This window comes from Mytilus californianus, unplaced genomic scaffold, assembly GCF_021869535.1.
Source record: "Mytilus californianus isolate M0D057914Y unplaced genomic scaffold, xbMytCali1.0.p SCAF_2, whole genome shotgun sequence".
Taxonomy (NCBI): Eukaryota; Metazoa; Mollusca; class Bivalvia; order Mytilida; family Mytilidae; genus Mytilus; species Mytilus californianus.
The window spans coordinates 123,247,898-123,262,172 of NW_026262668.1; positions in this window are offsets into that span (position 1 = coordinate 123,247,898).

Below are 14,275 nucleotides of genomic sequence, written 5' to 3' on the forward strand. Positions count from 1 at the left end.
ATTCGTACCAAAATAAATATTTTCTGAACTAACTAAAATAAACAACAAACAAGAAAATGGGTTGTGCGTTCGTTACAAAGATCGCATAAATTTTATATAATGAACGAGTCAACAGAAAACAATAAAGATCATACATATGTCTCAATGTCAACATGTTATATAATCACATAAGTATCAAGAGTACAAAGCTACTACTAGAAGGAGGGGGAGGGAGGGAAAGCTAACGCAAACAACTGGAATATTCTTATAACACGTCCTTTCCAACTTTGTAACAAACGTCGCATTAATCGAACGGACCCATACAAATTCCTTATATACCCTCAACCGAAACCATCCGTACATACACATAAACATAACCCGCGAAAAATACCAAGTAAGGGAAACCCCTTTAATGACATAACGGAACTCAAAGAAATAGATTTATTTGGAGAAAAATCATAACGGTATAGTACAATTTTATTACAATACTGTAATAGCAATGGATACATTCTTCCGCTAATATCTTTACATACCAGATAGAAAATACACGTTTTAGTTTATAAAAAATTCTAGAGACTTATTAAGTACCATAGTTATATATCTGAATGGTGCTTGTACAAAACAATTCAGTGCTTCAATTAATATTTTAAAGTGTATAAAGTTTAAAAGTTACTAAGGGACAATAACAAACAGATATCGAATGACAGACAAAACCACTTCCAAAGGTAAAAACGACGAAACAGACAACACCACTTCCAAAGGTAAAAACGACGAAACAGACAACACCACTTTCAAAGGTAAAAACGACGAAACAGACAACACCACTTCCAAAGGTAAAAACGACGAAACAGACAACACCACTTCCAAAGGTAAAAACGACGAAACAGACAACACCACTTTCAAAGGTAAAAACGACGAAATAGCAGTACACAAAACACTATCCTGAAACTAACATTTAAACAGTATGAACCTATTCCAACAGAGGTGAACTGAGACGATTTTGAACTCAATGGTGGACAGTTTCTGCTCCATCAATGACACATATCTTGTTGCTCATTGCAAGTAAACATCTTTGAAAAGTAACTTTTGATGATAGGTCAAAAAAGGAAAATAGGATCTGTGAATTATTGTTAGGACACATGGAACATACATGTATCCATGGTCATCTGTTACACAGATAGTCAACGGTTAATTAGTCATGAGTCATGTTGCAGTAAAGATACATCCAGTTTTTTCTCTCAGAATTAAAACTGTCTCCTGAAAACCATGCCACCAAACAGAACGTGTATGTTACTAATAAAAACTCATGTATCTTGATGTTGGCCGTTCAGATTTTTGTATGCTGGAACTAAAGTAGTTTTTATCAAAGTATTTGTTTCTCCAAACCCAGGACATGACAGAGCAGAAAATACATGAAGACTGTATGTTAACATCTAGATATATTTTATGTTATTGTTTTGTTCCTGGTGCTGTCTCATTGACAAATATATCATGTCTCATTGTATTCATAATTTTTTCTACATTCTTCATTCTATTTTCTGAAACAAAGTTTCAAAAAAATGAAAATTACACTTTGTAAATCTTATGCCCCGATGCGCTTTTCTGGATTTACCCTCATCCAGAAAGCTTTAAGCCAAATATTTGAAAGCCAATTTATAAGTACCGAAACATATGGAAAGCTATATGACCTCAATGGATCTAAAATGATAGCCAAATTCATCTAAGGTCAACTTTGCCTGAGGGAGTTTAATCTGACTTAAAGTTTGGAATAGTTAAAGTCAGTTGTGCATATTTTTTCCTCACGTTATTTTAATAGTCTAGAGCTTTTAATAGAGTATATTTGAGTAAGACTGATTGATTATAGGAATGAATCAATTTTCATGAATGGTAAATATAAAAAAAAATACCCATAAAATATTTTAAAACCATAATAACTTGATAAATAATTAAAATATAAGATAATCTTAATTAATAGAATAAATGGAATTGAATGATATAAAACAGAAAGAATGAGATTTCTTATGGATAAATAGGAAATAGTTAAATGTTTAATTATTTATTTTGATGCTTCTGCCATTTTTAAGAAGTCAACGATGAGAATTACAAAAGAGCACGTAGAGGCCAACATAGTCTTGAACAATAGACGGGTGTCATTACTTTATATAATGTTCTAAATCATCTCTAGTCATCAATAGTTGTAAATGAATTTGACAGAAATAATCAAAGACCTGACATTGAAATCCAATTATCAAATTAACGAAAAACATTAAAATATTGAACTTGGGACAGGCACATGAAATCAAGATGTCATCATATATGATCGATGTGACGTAGATTCTTGATACTTTTTATTTTGACTTTAAAATTAGCATTAGGTAAGGATAGAGTTTCCTTTGTATTTTTTATAATTTTGCCGGTAATTTTGCTATGTTGCTTACTCGGTTAGTATTCAGAGACAAAGAAACTATGAAATTTCTATCCTCTCTTTGCCATAAATATGATGTTGTTCCTGCGGACAAAGCTTCAAACAATATTGTTTTGTCTGTAATTCCTATTACTACGAGTGTCTCATCAAAGATTTAGGAATAAATGAGAGCTCAAGTAATCCTACGTACAAAAACGTAACTTTTGATAAGAATGAACTTTTGGCAAATCACGAGTCCAGCATGACCTCATTGAATATTCAAGTGAGAAAAAATCTGAGGACTTACCTTGTTTGTATAAGATACCGAAACTTCACCAAACTCCGTACAACCACTGGTACATTGCCGGCTCATATGCATGTTATATCAAGGAATTATCCGCTTTTCTTCGCAGTTGAAGAGGGATTATATAGATACTGTGATATTGTTTACTCGAGTATACATAGTGGAATTAACCACATTTATATTTCTATGTACTCAAAAGAACTTTTAGAAAATATTATATCTTGGTTATTCTCTGAAATAAATTCTATCAAAAGATTCTATTTTCATACCTTTTAAACCATATACTACATGGAAAATTGAAACTCGTCTTAAACAAATAATCCACAATGCTTTTCTCAATAAAAAGGGTACCATACGCTACACATTTATTTTTTTTGGGATACAATTCGGCATATTTTGTTAAAAATGAACCCAATCAAACATGCTTCACCGAAGCTCAAGTGATCAGTATGTTGAAGTTTCTCATTGACAACATATTTGTTGAATTTGTAGGCAGAATTTTCCAGCAGGATGTCGGCATTCCCATGGGAACCAACTATGCACCTCACCTTCCTGACCTTTTCTTTTCATTTATTTATATATGCCTTGGAGTTCCTTCAGACTTTTGTGAAAATCAAGAAGATCAAAAAGCTGGATCATTTAATTTCACATACAGGTATATTGATGATGTTCTTATCTTGGAGTAGACATTTCTCAACTCGTACGACATTCAAGAGCTTGCAGCTGCTACTCAGACTTTGTAAAATGTCATCGGTGTCTGAACAAAAAATAATCTGCAATGGTTTTGTCAAAGAAAAACTCGTCTTTTCTCAAAAAGTTCATTGAAAAGTGCAAAGACCTAATAGATGAATATTCATTATCTACTTCACAAATAATACAGTATGGTTTTGAGTTATTTCTAGGTGCAGACGTTGTATGTCATCTTATTTACTTTACAGTTTTCCCTTTATTTGTTTTGGTAGTTATGTTACATTGGTCGTTTGACTCTGGATATCGGTTGGTATGTGTGTATCCTGCTTTCGGATTTTTTTGCTTTGGACGTTCCTAATGCGGGTGGGTAGAGATGCAATTGGGACGCATGAAGGTTTTAAAGTGATGTTTTCAATTTGTTTGCCCTTGTTTTCTTAATTTGTACTTTATCAGGAAAGTGTATATGTCATTATGGTTTACTATACCGTATGTACTATCAACTACAAAAACTTATTTTGTTGGTGTCTTTGTCAGATTTATTTGTTTGTTTGTTTGTTTTTAGTCAGTTGTGTTGTATATCTGATGTATGTTGACACAGTGAATGCTGGATCCAAATAATTTTCATGGTAACCAATTATAAATTGAGAATAGAAATGGGGAATGTGTCAGAGACAACAACCCGACCAAAGAGCAGCAAACAGCCGAAGGCCACCAATGGGTCTTCAACACAGCGAGAAAACACCGCACCCGGAGGCGGGCTTCAGCTGGCCCCTGAACAAAAATGTGTACTAGTTCAGTGAAAATGGACGTCACACTAAACTCCGGAACATATAAATGAACTAAAATTAAAAAAAACATACAAGACTAATAAAGGCATATATATGTCTGTTTGGGGTGCCCATCCAATGTTGTCAATATAACGGAACTATAGACAACTGTCATACATATGGGAGGTTTAGCTAGTTATAAAACAAGGTTTAACCCCTCACTTTCGTCAGATACAGCTGTACCTGTACCAAGTCAGGAATATGACAGTTGTTTCCCATTTGTTCTGTTTGTTAGTCGACCGTTTGATTTGTTTTTTTTTTGCTTCCCCCTTTTTGAATTTACCTTGTAGCTTGGTATGATTTAATACCTTTTTCCTAGAATCTTACTCATCTGTATGATGTACATTTGCACCTCTTATTTCAATTTTTACCATCTGAAATATAATTGGGGTTTATTCTGAGATGACATGAACTCTTCATATCTGTACACTTTAGTACACATGTGTAACCACTTCTCCTCTTTCGCCCCAAATCATGATTTACATAAACTTTCTCAAAATATTTACTATATAATGCCATTGTACACCTCCTACTTTGGTTTTTGTTCGAACTATTTGAGGTTTGTTTCCGCAACTTCTCCTAAATTCCTTATGACAATTTATTGAAACATTCTCAAAATTATAAGCATATAATGTATGTCATATTTATTTTATCAGAATAATTTTTGCGGATTCTTTCAACAAATCATGTGCAAAACTACAGTACATATTTATAAAACTTTCATCTCCTAAACCCTTAATCATATTTGGTGAAATTTTCTCAGAATCTACACCATATAGTGCCATATTGCACCTTTTATTTTGTTTTTGATCTGAATTTGTTTTGTCGTTACCCTTACCAACCATGACATTCATGTATTTCAGTTTCAGACAGAAAACACAAATATACATTTATATTTACGGTGATCTATATATACTTACATCGTCGTTGATTCTGGTTGGTAGTGGTCTCATTAACAATCATTCCACATCTCCTTATATTTATATGAAAATTGCAATATTAGCTTAACGTATTTGTTTCATAGACTGGTCAGAGTTATCTTTCTTTGAACTTGCATTTATGGTATATTTTCGAATGGTCTGTGCTATGTTGATCTGTTGTTTGCTTGTCAACTAAGACCTCTTTATAAAGACTCCATATTCAACCGAGAGTTTAATTTTATGATGCCTATTTCACCACGTTTCATCTTAATAGTCCATGAGGTGTATACAAAAAAGCTTGACCATACACCTATATTTCAAAAGAAAAGAGTAGGAGTAATCTATTATACTATAAATTATGTCATTCGAATAATGACAGAATGACTCAGTTGAAGGACTATGTTATTTATAACTCTATAGCACTGTTTAGTGAATGAAACCCCCAAATTTGAACTACAAATAAAATCACCAGAGATATTGGGCTTTAAATTTTGTATGCCAGACACGCGTTTTGTCTACAAACGACAAAAGACTCATCATTGACGCTCGAACCAAAAATGTTTAAAAAGGCAAAATAAAGTTCGGAGTTGAGGAGCATTTAGGACCCAAAATACCAAAAAGGTTAAAAAAATGAATGTCTAGACCCAATAAATTCGATATCTATATTGCTTACCTATTTGTAACTAGTTGAGCGGGAACTGACGACTCTTCCAGAGCACCCGAGATCTTTGACTGTTAGTATTTGTCTTTTTGCCATGGTGTTGAATGTCAATCTTCGGCTTGTAGTAATTCGTCTCTTTGGGTATCTTCTTCCCATTTTTATTAATGAAACATATATATTTATATACACAAATAACTCTCCTTGTATAAATGAATCATATATATTTATATACACAAATAACTCTCCTTGTATAATGAATCATATATATATTTATATACACAAATAACTCTCCTTGTATAAATGAATCATATATATTTATATACACAAATAACTCTCCTTGTATAAAAATTATAAAAGAACTACGATTCTTCACCCAAAATATTGATGAAAATCTACTTCATTTAAAACTCGTCGAAGATATTCGTATTTGCACACTTCATAAACAAAGTTTGAAATCCAGTCCCAATTCTTCATATTATTCCTGAAACTTCACACAGCTTTCAAATTTCTTTTGTTCAACACAGCAAAAGATTTTCAAAAAAGATTTGATGAAGACTTCAATCAGTAACTGTTAACGAAGGAAACAAATCATATTTAGAGAGAAATGAAACTAAAAAGGAGACGACCAAATAGTAAGAACTTTTAAAATATAAATATATTTGTCGAATGAGTAAGAAAAAATAAAAAGCGTTATACACATGAAAAACTCAAATACTATTCATTGTTAATGCTTAGCATTAAGATTTTACATACCTTTGCAGATTTGTTTCGAAGGACCCTTGTTAATGCTGAAGACTAAATCTATGAGTTCTGACGAAAATAAGGCAATCATAGACTGAGATCTATAGCAACATCATATTGAACTTTATATAATCAAAGATATAAGTTGTGAATGGTTTCAATAATGCAACCACGACTATAGAGTATAATCTATTTATTACATGAAACAAACTTGCACTGAATCAATAGATATGAACTTTTAACTGCATTACATGTAACGTGTCCATGACATAGTACAGCCACATCTACACACACGTCATATGTTGAACTTTCAATCCAGACCAATACTCAACGCTTCCGGTGGGTACACGAAATAAAGAAATTATATCAGATAAATAAAAAGATACATAAGTATGATAGAAAGTTATAAAGAAAAAGATGAGAAACAAATACGACTAAAGGCCCTAAAAAGCATTTGTCGCTCACCTAGGTCTATGTCGCTCACCTTGGCCTGTGTCGCTCACCTCGGTCTGTGTCGCTCACCTGGTCCTGTGTCGTTCACCTAGGTCTGTGTCGCTCACCTAGGTCTGTGTCGCTCACCTGGGCCTGTGTCGCTCACCTAGGTTTGTGGCGCTCACCTAGGTATATGTCGCTCACCTAGGCCTATGTCGCTCATCTAGGTCTATGTCGCTCATCTAGGTCTATGTCGATCACCTAGGTCTATGTCGCTCACCTCGGCCTGTGTCGCTCACCTAGGCCTGTGTCGCTTACCTGTGCCGGTGTCGCTCACCTAGGTCTGTGTCGCTCACCTTGGCCTGTGTCGCTCACCTGGGCCTGTGTCGCTCACCTAGGTCTGTGTCGCTCACCTAGGTCTGTGTCGCTCACCTGGTCCTGTGTCGCTCACCTAGGTCTGTGTCGCTCACCTGGGCCTATGTCGCTCACCTAGGTTTGTGTCTCTCACCTAGGTCTATGTCGCTCACCTAGACATGTGTCGCTCACCTAGGTCTATGTCGCTCACCTAGGCCTGTGTCGCTTACCTGGGCCAGTGTCACTCACCTAGGTCTATGTCGCTCACCTTGGTCTGTGTCGCTCACCTGGGCCTGTGTCGCTCACCTAGGTCTGTATCGCTCACCTAGGTCTGTGTTGCTCACCTAGGCCTGTGTCGCTCACCTAGGTCTATGTCGCTCACATAGGTCTATGTCGCTAACCTAGGTCTATGTCGCTCACCTAGGTCTATGAGCATATTTAACAATGGTCACTCTCCAACATTGTATATATAATTCATGACTAAAATCTCTTTTTCATTGAACTTGTATTGCTGATCATTTTTTCTTTTTACAGTCTCTCTACATCTTCTATGGCTTTTGCTCAAAACACGAAAAAAGGGTGAAAAAAAAATATCAACTTATTGTAGATCTTGACTTGTTGATCATTTTTTATAGCTTAAATTCTCTCTATCTATCATACTTTCAAATTAATAGGCAAAAACGCAAAAAATGGTAAAAAGGGGCGATCATTCATATAAGGAGTTAACTGACGATTTCTGCTATACTTGACTTATTTATAGGTCGTGTCTTCCTGATCATTTTTGCTTTTAGTTTTCAAGATTAGGTAAAAACGCAAAAGTAAGTTAAAAAATGTCAATAAGGGTAATTACTCCAATAAGAAGACGACTGACAATTTTCGCTTTTTTGACTTACTAGTAAAAACATATATACGCTTACAAAGTGTACAAAACAATACCAATATTATAAAAAAGGAAACAATAAATATAAGTATCTATAAATGTTTCGGATAACAGATATCCTTCATCAGTATGATTATAATGATGTAAAATGAATCATATCAATCTATTCTGACTTAACTAAAACAATCTTTAACGTTATACAAATTAAAAACCGAATAACGAATTCTAAAATTTCAAAGTTGACGCAGGTTGAAGTTTTACAACAAAGACTTCATAGATATGCATCCCAAGAGAATAGTAATGTGCGATATTAGCTATATTGAACTGCATGTTCACAGTGAAATGTCTTTATCTTGAACATCTTAATTGTAGATTAAAATTTTCTTTGATTTATACTGTACCGAGGATTGCAATTCTTTCACTGGCAACATTTGACGTGGCTATTTCCATCAATTTCAGAAAACAGTTTTAACCCTTTCACTCTTATTTCATTGCATTTATCTTTTTTGGTGGGATTCTTCCAGATTAGGTTCTACTCTTTGTTCAGTTTAGATCTGTTGTATAGCTTATTCTTACGATCTAGATTTATATTTATTCTCTCCTTTAGTATAGGGTTAACATTTGTCTTGTATGTCGTATTCTTCTTTTTTAACTTTTAAATTTATCTGGCCGAAGATCTTATTTTCATTTTAAACTGACTTAAGATTTTCAGTATAGCGTGTCTGCTCCGCAAACAAAAAACCACAAGGGTTGACAGACTTGTATAAATATGGCAATCCCCCGGACTTCTCCAATCCGGTAGTATATATCAAAACAATGAGTGGCGTCCTTTAGAAGTTACGCGGGATGTGTCATTCGTGAGCATAGGAAATCATTTCAAAAGAATCCCAAACTAACCAAGGAATATTCCATGCTCCATATGATAGCTTTTAAGCAACCCAATAGTCTGCTAAACATGTTGGTGCGGTCTGAAGTGTCAGAGCCGAGTATTACTTCTGGAGAATGCCGTTCGTGTGTTGAAAATCGCTACAAATGCTGCCTACAGATGCATCACTCATTAATATTCCACAGTAAAGCCACCGAAAATAACTACAGGACATTTTGCAATGTGACCTGCAAAAATATGAATGTTATTTGCATTTTAGAATGCTCGGTTTGTGGCCTCCAATATGATTGAACAAAACTTCATTGGAGTGATGCTCAGGGAGAGATTCGGGAAAGCTTCTGGATAAAGGAAATAAATCTACTTCATCCAAACGGCATCAACAGGAAGTAGTAGCAGTTTGTTAGGTGTGCTTATCTATTATTTTATATATATATTACACAAACTACTACATTTTGACAATGTTGGATGTATGGATACGCAGTCACGTCTGTACAGTTTTGACTTTTGTTTTATCATCATAAAGTGCAAGGTTTCGAAGTAAATTGATAGTTCAAAATTTACTTGTATTGCTGCGCTATTTTTGATATAAACAAATAATATTGTATTACATTTGATAAAAAAAACATTGACACTGACGAAGGAGAATAAAGTTGTTAAACTTGAATCATATCCATATCTTAATATCTTTCATGAAAATTTAGGAGTACTTAACGTCTAGCGGCCAATATTACAATCATATAATACAATCAAGTAACACATAGAGTTAAAATGTTTCATATGATTGTGTAACTGTGCGAAAACCAAGGTTGCAACGCCCACACAAAGTTCAACGTAAACGGTTTTGACTGTTATGATATGGCACTCCTCTAACCGTTTTATATATTTTTAATTTACTAAACTTCTGGTCTCGAGCTTATCTGATGAACTTATTCCATAAAACACATGTTATGCCCTTGGAAATCATATCGAATTTTTTTATTAGGGTATAAAAGTAGAGTCAAAACCAATCGTTTGGCTGTATGGGATGTATAAAAACTCAGTCACGTCCGGTCCGAATGAGGACGTTACATTCAATGCTTCGTGTAGGGAAAGTGCCATGCTCGCTGTACGTTTAATACTCCTTTAGGGACTTGGGAGACCTGTTGCAACCAATATTATCTACCTAAAAGAAAAATATGAATGAAAAGAAGATCTGGGGTATACATCAATGAGACAGCACCCCAGCGAGACAAACAAAAAAGGGGAACATACAGATTTCAACAACGAGGTGTTTCTACAATCAATTGCCAAGCTCTGTATAAGGTAAGAGGCATCAGATATTTACTAAACAAGCATAAATAATGATTCTTCAAGAGAAGAATACAGGAACTGAATTTGTTATGAATAAGTCGAAACTACTTTGAACAATGCTCTTCAACTTCGTATTTGATTTGGCCTTTGAACTTTTTTTATTCGAGCATCACTGGTGAGTCTATTGTAGACAAAACGCGCGTCTGACATACAAAATTATAACATGGAATCATTGATGAGGTTTTTTTGCTAAAATTTTGGTTTCGAGGAACTTCAGGGGAAGTTGTATTTCTTGATATCTAAATAATAACATTAATTGAAGTCCATAGCAGAGTTGTCACTGTATGATGAACAAACAATCAACCGTTACATTGTATACTCGCCAAGTGAGATGAAGTCTTCAAGGAATTACAAGCCTATGACATGACGATACTCGCCAAGTGAGATGAAGAGGTACAAGGAATCTACAAGCCTATGACATGACGATACTCGCCAAGTGAGATGAAGTCTACAAGGAATCTACAAGCCTATGACATGACGGAAACAGATATGCAGTAAACATTGTATACTCGCCAAGTGAGATGAAGTCTACAAGGAATCTACAAGCCTATGACATGACGGAAAAAATATGCAGTAAACATTGTTTACTCGCCAAGTGAGATGAAGTCTACAAGGAATCTAAAAGTCTATGACATGACGGAAACAGATATGCAGTAAACATTGTATACTCGCCAAGTGAGATGAAGTCTACAAGGAATCTACAAGCCTATGACATGACGGAAACAGATATGCAGTAAACATTGTATACTCGCCAAGTGAGTTGAAGTCTACAAGGAATCTACAAGCCTATGACATGACGGAAGCAGATATGCAGTAAAAGTTAGTTATTAATCTAATTCTTTTCTTTGAAATGTAATTTGAGAGCTCCTATTATTTCTTTCTTTCTCACACACTATTATGCCTATCGTGTAGTCATTGGGTCACAGCTCAGTTAAGTCAAGTCAAGTAAATCTGATCAATATACACCAGCAGCGGTTTTCCAGGTGAAGTTTCATATTTTCTTATTAGTGTCTGTTATAACTACTTATCATTCCTAAATCTCAAATGAATGCTAAAAATAATTTACACATGAAATGTGCAAGACTACAGAAGGAACAAACATTCAAACTGAAAGAAAAAAGGATTCAGATGCTATTTTGACATCAGATAAACAAAGAAAAACTAATACAAAGTTACAGACCGAGCTGTTTTCATCGAGATATCGGTTGAAAAATTAAGAAACTAAGGTTCAAACTCCTTCAGGCAAAGATGAGTTTGACTATTCTTTTCAGATCCCTGTTGTTCTTATAGTTTCACACGTATTCTAAGTATTTGCACATCTTTGGTTTTCAATTTTTTTGGGGGGTGTGAGCGTTCCTGATGAAGATTAATAAAGAAAAGCGCTTCGCACGCACAAAGTTTATAAAGTATATTTTCATTTGAAAACAATTTTGCTGTGGTGAATAAATATTGTGTTGCTTTTTTAAAATTTCGTGTTTATACAGCAACGAACAAAGACGAAGTAATTATAGAAGCAGAAAACAATGCACCCTTATACATCATCTTCTTGATTAAATTCATCCAAACCGGCACCAGTTGTCCGTCAATGCAATTGATTGAGCAGCTAAACTGATAATTATTTAATGTTGTACGATTAATAGGAAATGGACAAGGCAAAGAAGACACTTGGCAATTCAAAAAAAAAAAAGATATACAAAATAACATCTACAGGTTGTTCAAAAATGTGAGATATATAAGAGAGTTAACATGTAAATTAGTAAGTAATGTAATGATTATTCAGTCTGTACGTGATCGTAGAAACATATATTCCGTAACCTTCAATGATATTTGTACTATAAAAAGAATGTAAAACCAACACATATGCAGTTAATATACCTACGTACATACAAGTGTCTTGTCTATTGGAGGGATACATCGTACTTTGTAAAAAATCACTCGGATTCAAACAAGAAATTCTCTGAAACTGACATTATCAAGATGCTTGATTTCTTGATTGACAACATATTTGTTACGTTTGGAGGACATATTTTTCAACAAACAATCGGCATTCCCATGGGAACTACTGTGCTCCTCTTTTTGACGACTTGTTCCTTTATTCATATGAGGCTGACTTCATAAAGGAACTTCTTAGGAAGAAAGACAAGAAGTTAGCAGTATCCTTTAACTTCACTTTCCGCTATATAGATGATGTTCTTTCACTAAATAATTCAAAATATGGTGACTATGTTGAACGCATCTATCCCATCGAACTTGAGATAAAGGATACAACAGATACAGTTAAGTCTGCCTCATAACTTGACTTACATCTAGAAATTGACAATGATGGTCGGTTGATAACAAAATTTTACGACAAAAGAGATGTTTTCAGCTTCTCAATAGTGAACTTTTCATTTCGGTGTAGCAACATTCCAGCAGGGCCTGCATACTGAGTATATCTCTCAGTTGATATTTCAGGGCTTGTATGTCCTATCATTTTTTCCTTGACAGAGGATTGCTGCCCACAAGGAAGCTATTACACCAAGAGTTTCAAGTGGTGAAGTTGAAATCATCCCTTCGTAAATTTTACGGACCCCATCACGAATTGGTTGACCGTTATGGAGTATCCGTTTCACAGATGACAACGGATATGTTCCAATTGTCGTAACTACAATCCCGTCCCTTTCCCCCGAATGTGACATACCGAATACGGATAAATAACAAGGCACTATGACTGATGCTGTACTTTGAGTAAATTGTTCAAAGAAGTGCAATAAAGTAGGTTAAAAAGTTATAAAAGAAATTGTAAAGAGATCATCTTTCTAATGCTTGACTTTAAGCGTTCCTGATGAAGGTAAATCCAGAAAATCGTTTCCTACGCATTAAAATAATAAAGTCTTATTTCCATTTTTCAGTCGTTCTTCTTAATATTAACTTTGCTATAGTAGTTTTATGAAGTTACTGAGAGCATCTCTAAGTTAATTGAACCACTATGACAAGAACAAGCTGTTCTGTATGGTACTAACCGAAATAAATAAACGTCAAAGTCTGTGGAAGGTTGTATGTTACTACATGTTGGTGTAATATCTGCTAGTACTATTTTTTTTAGATACAGGACCAAAACTTTATTCTAATCAGGAAAACTTGAGTTTGTGTACTTTAATAACTATCGGCTTTCACCATAAATTTCATGTAATTGCATACAATATTGCATTAAACATATAAAATGAAAGACATTTATCATTCCGATCCCTGTTTTAAAGGAATTCAATTTTTATAACAATCTTTACGATATTAAAACAAATGAAAGATAACACAGATTCTATGCCATCCTTTACTTTAATTAACTTACATAAATAAAAAATGACACATATTCTATGCAATCCTTTACTTTAATTATCTTATATAAAAACCGAATCACGTAAACATTTTACTTTCAAATGAAAGATAATTAAATATTTACTGTTTAATACCAGCGACACATATTACGTATTGTTGGAAGTGCAGTTATCATTCTATTTTTGTTTCTCGCGATTAATATAGTTGGTTATTACTCTTTGTTAATATCTTTACATGTTTATTTTTTATTATAAGATTGAAAAAGAAGCTTAAAATCCAAGAAAATAAAAGATCTAAATCAATGTTATATACTTTTATTTTCTATTATCGTAATTTTTTCAAATAAAATGAGATGCTGAATACACGTCAATGAGACACAGCAACCCAACGACATCAATAAAGTATGAATAAATGAATTGAGGTTTCCGAAGAGTATCGAATGATTGAAAAATGAAACATAATTTCGCCATAAAAAATGGGCAATTAAATTGTATGCCTTTAAGGTATTTACATTGATCGCGATTTTAATTTA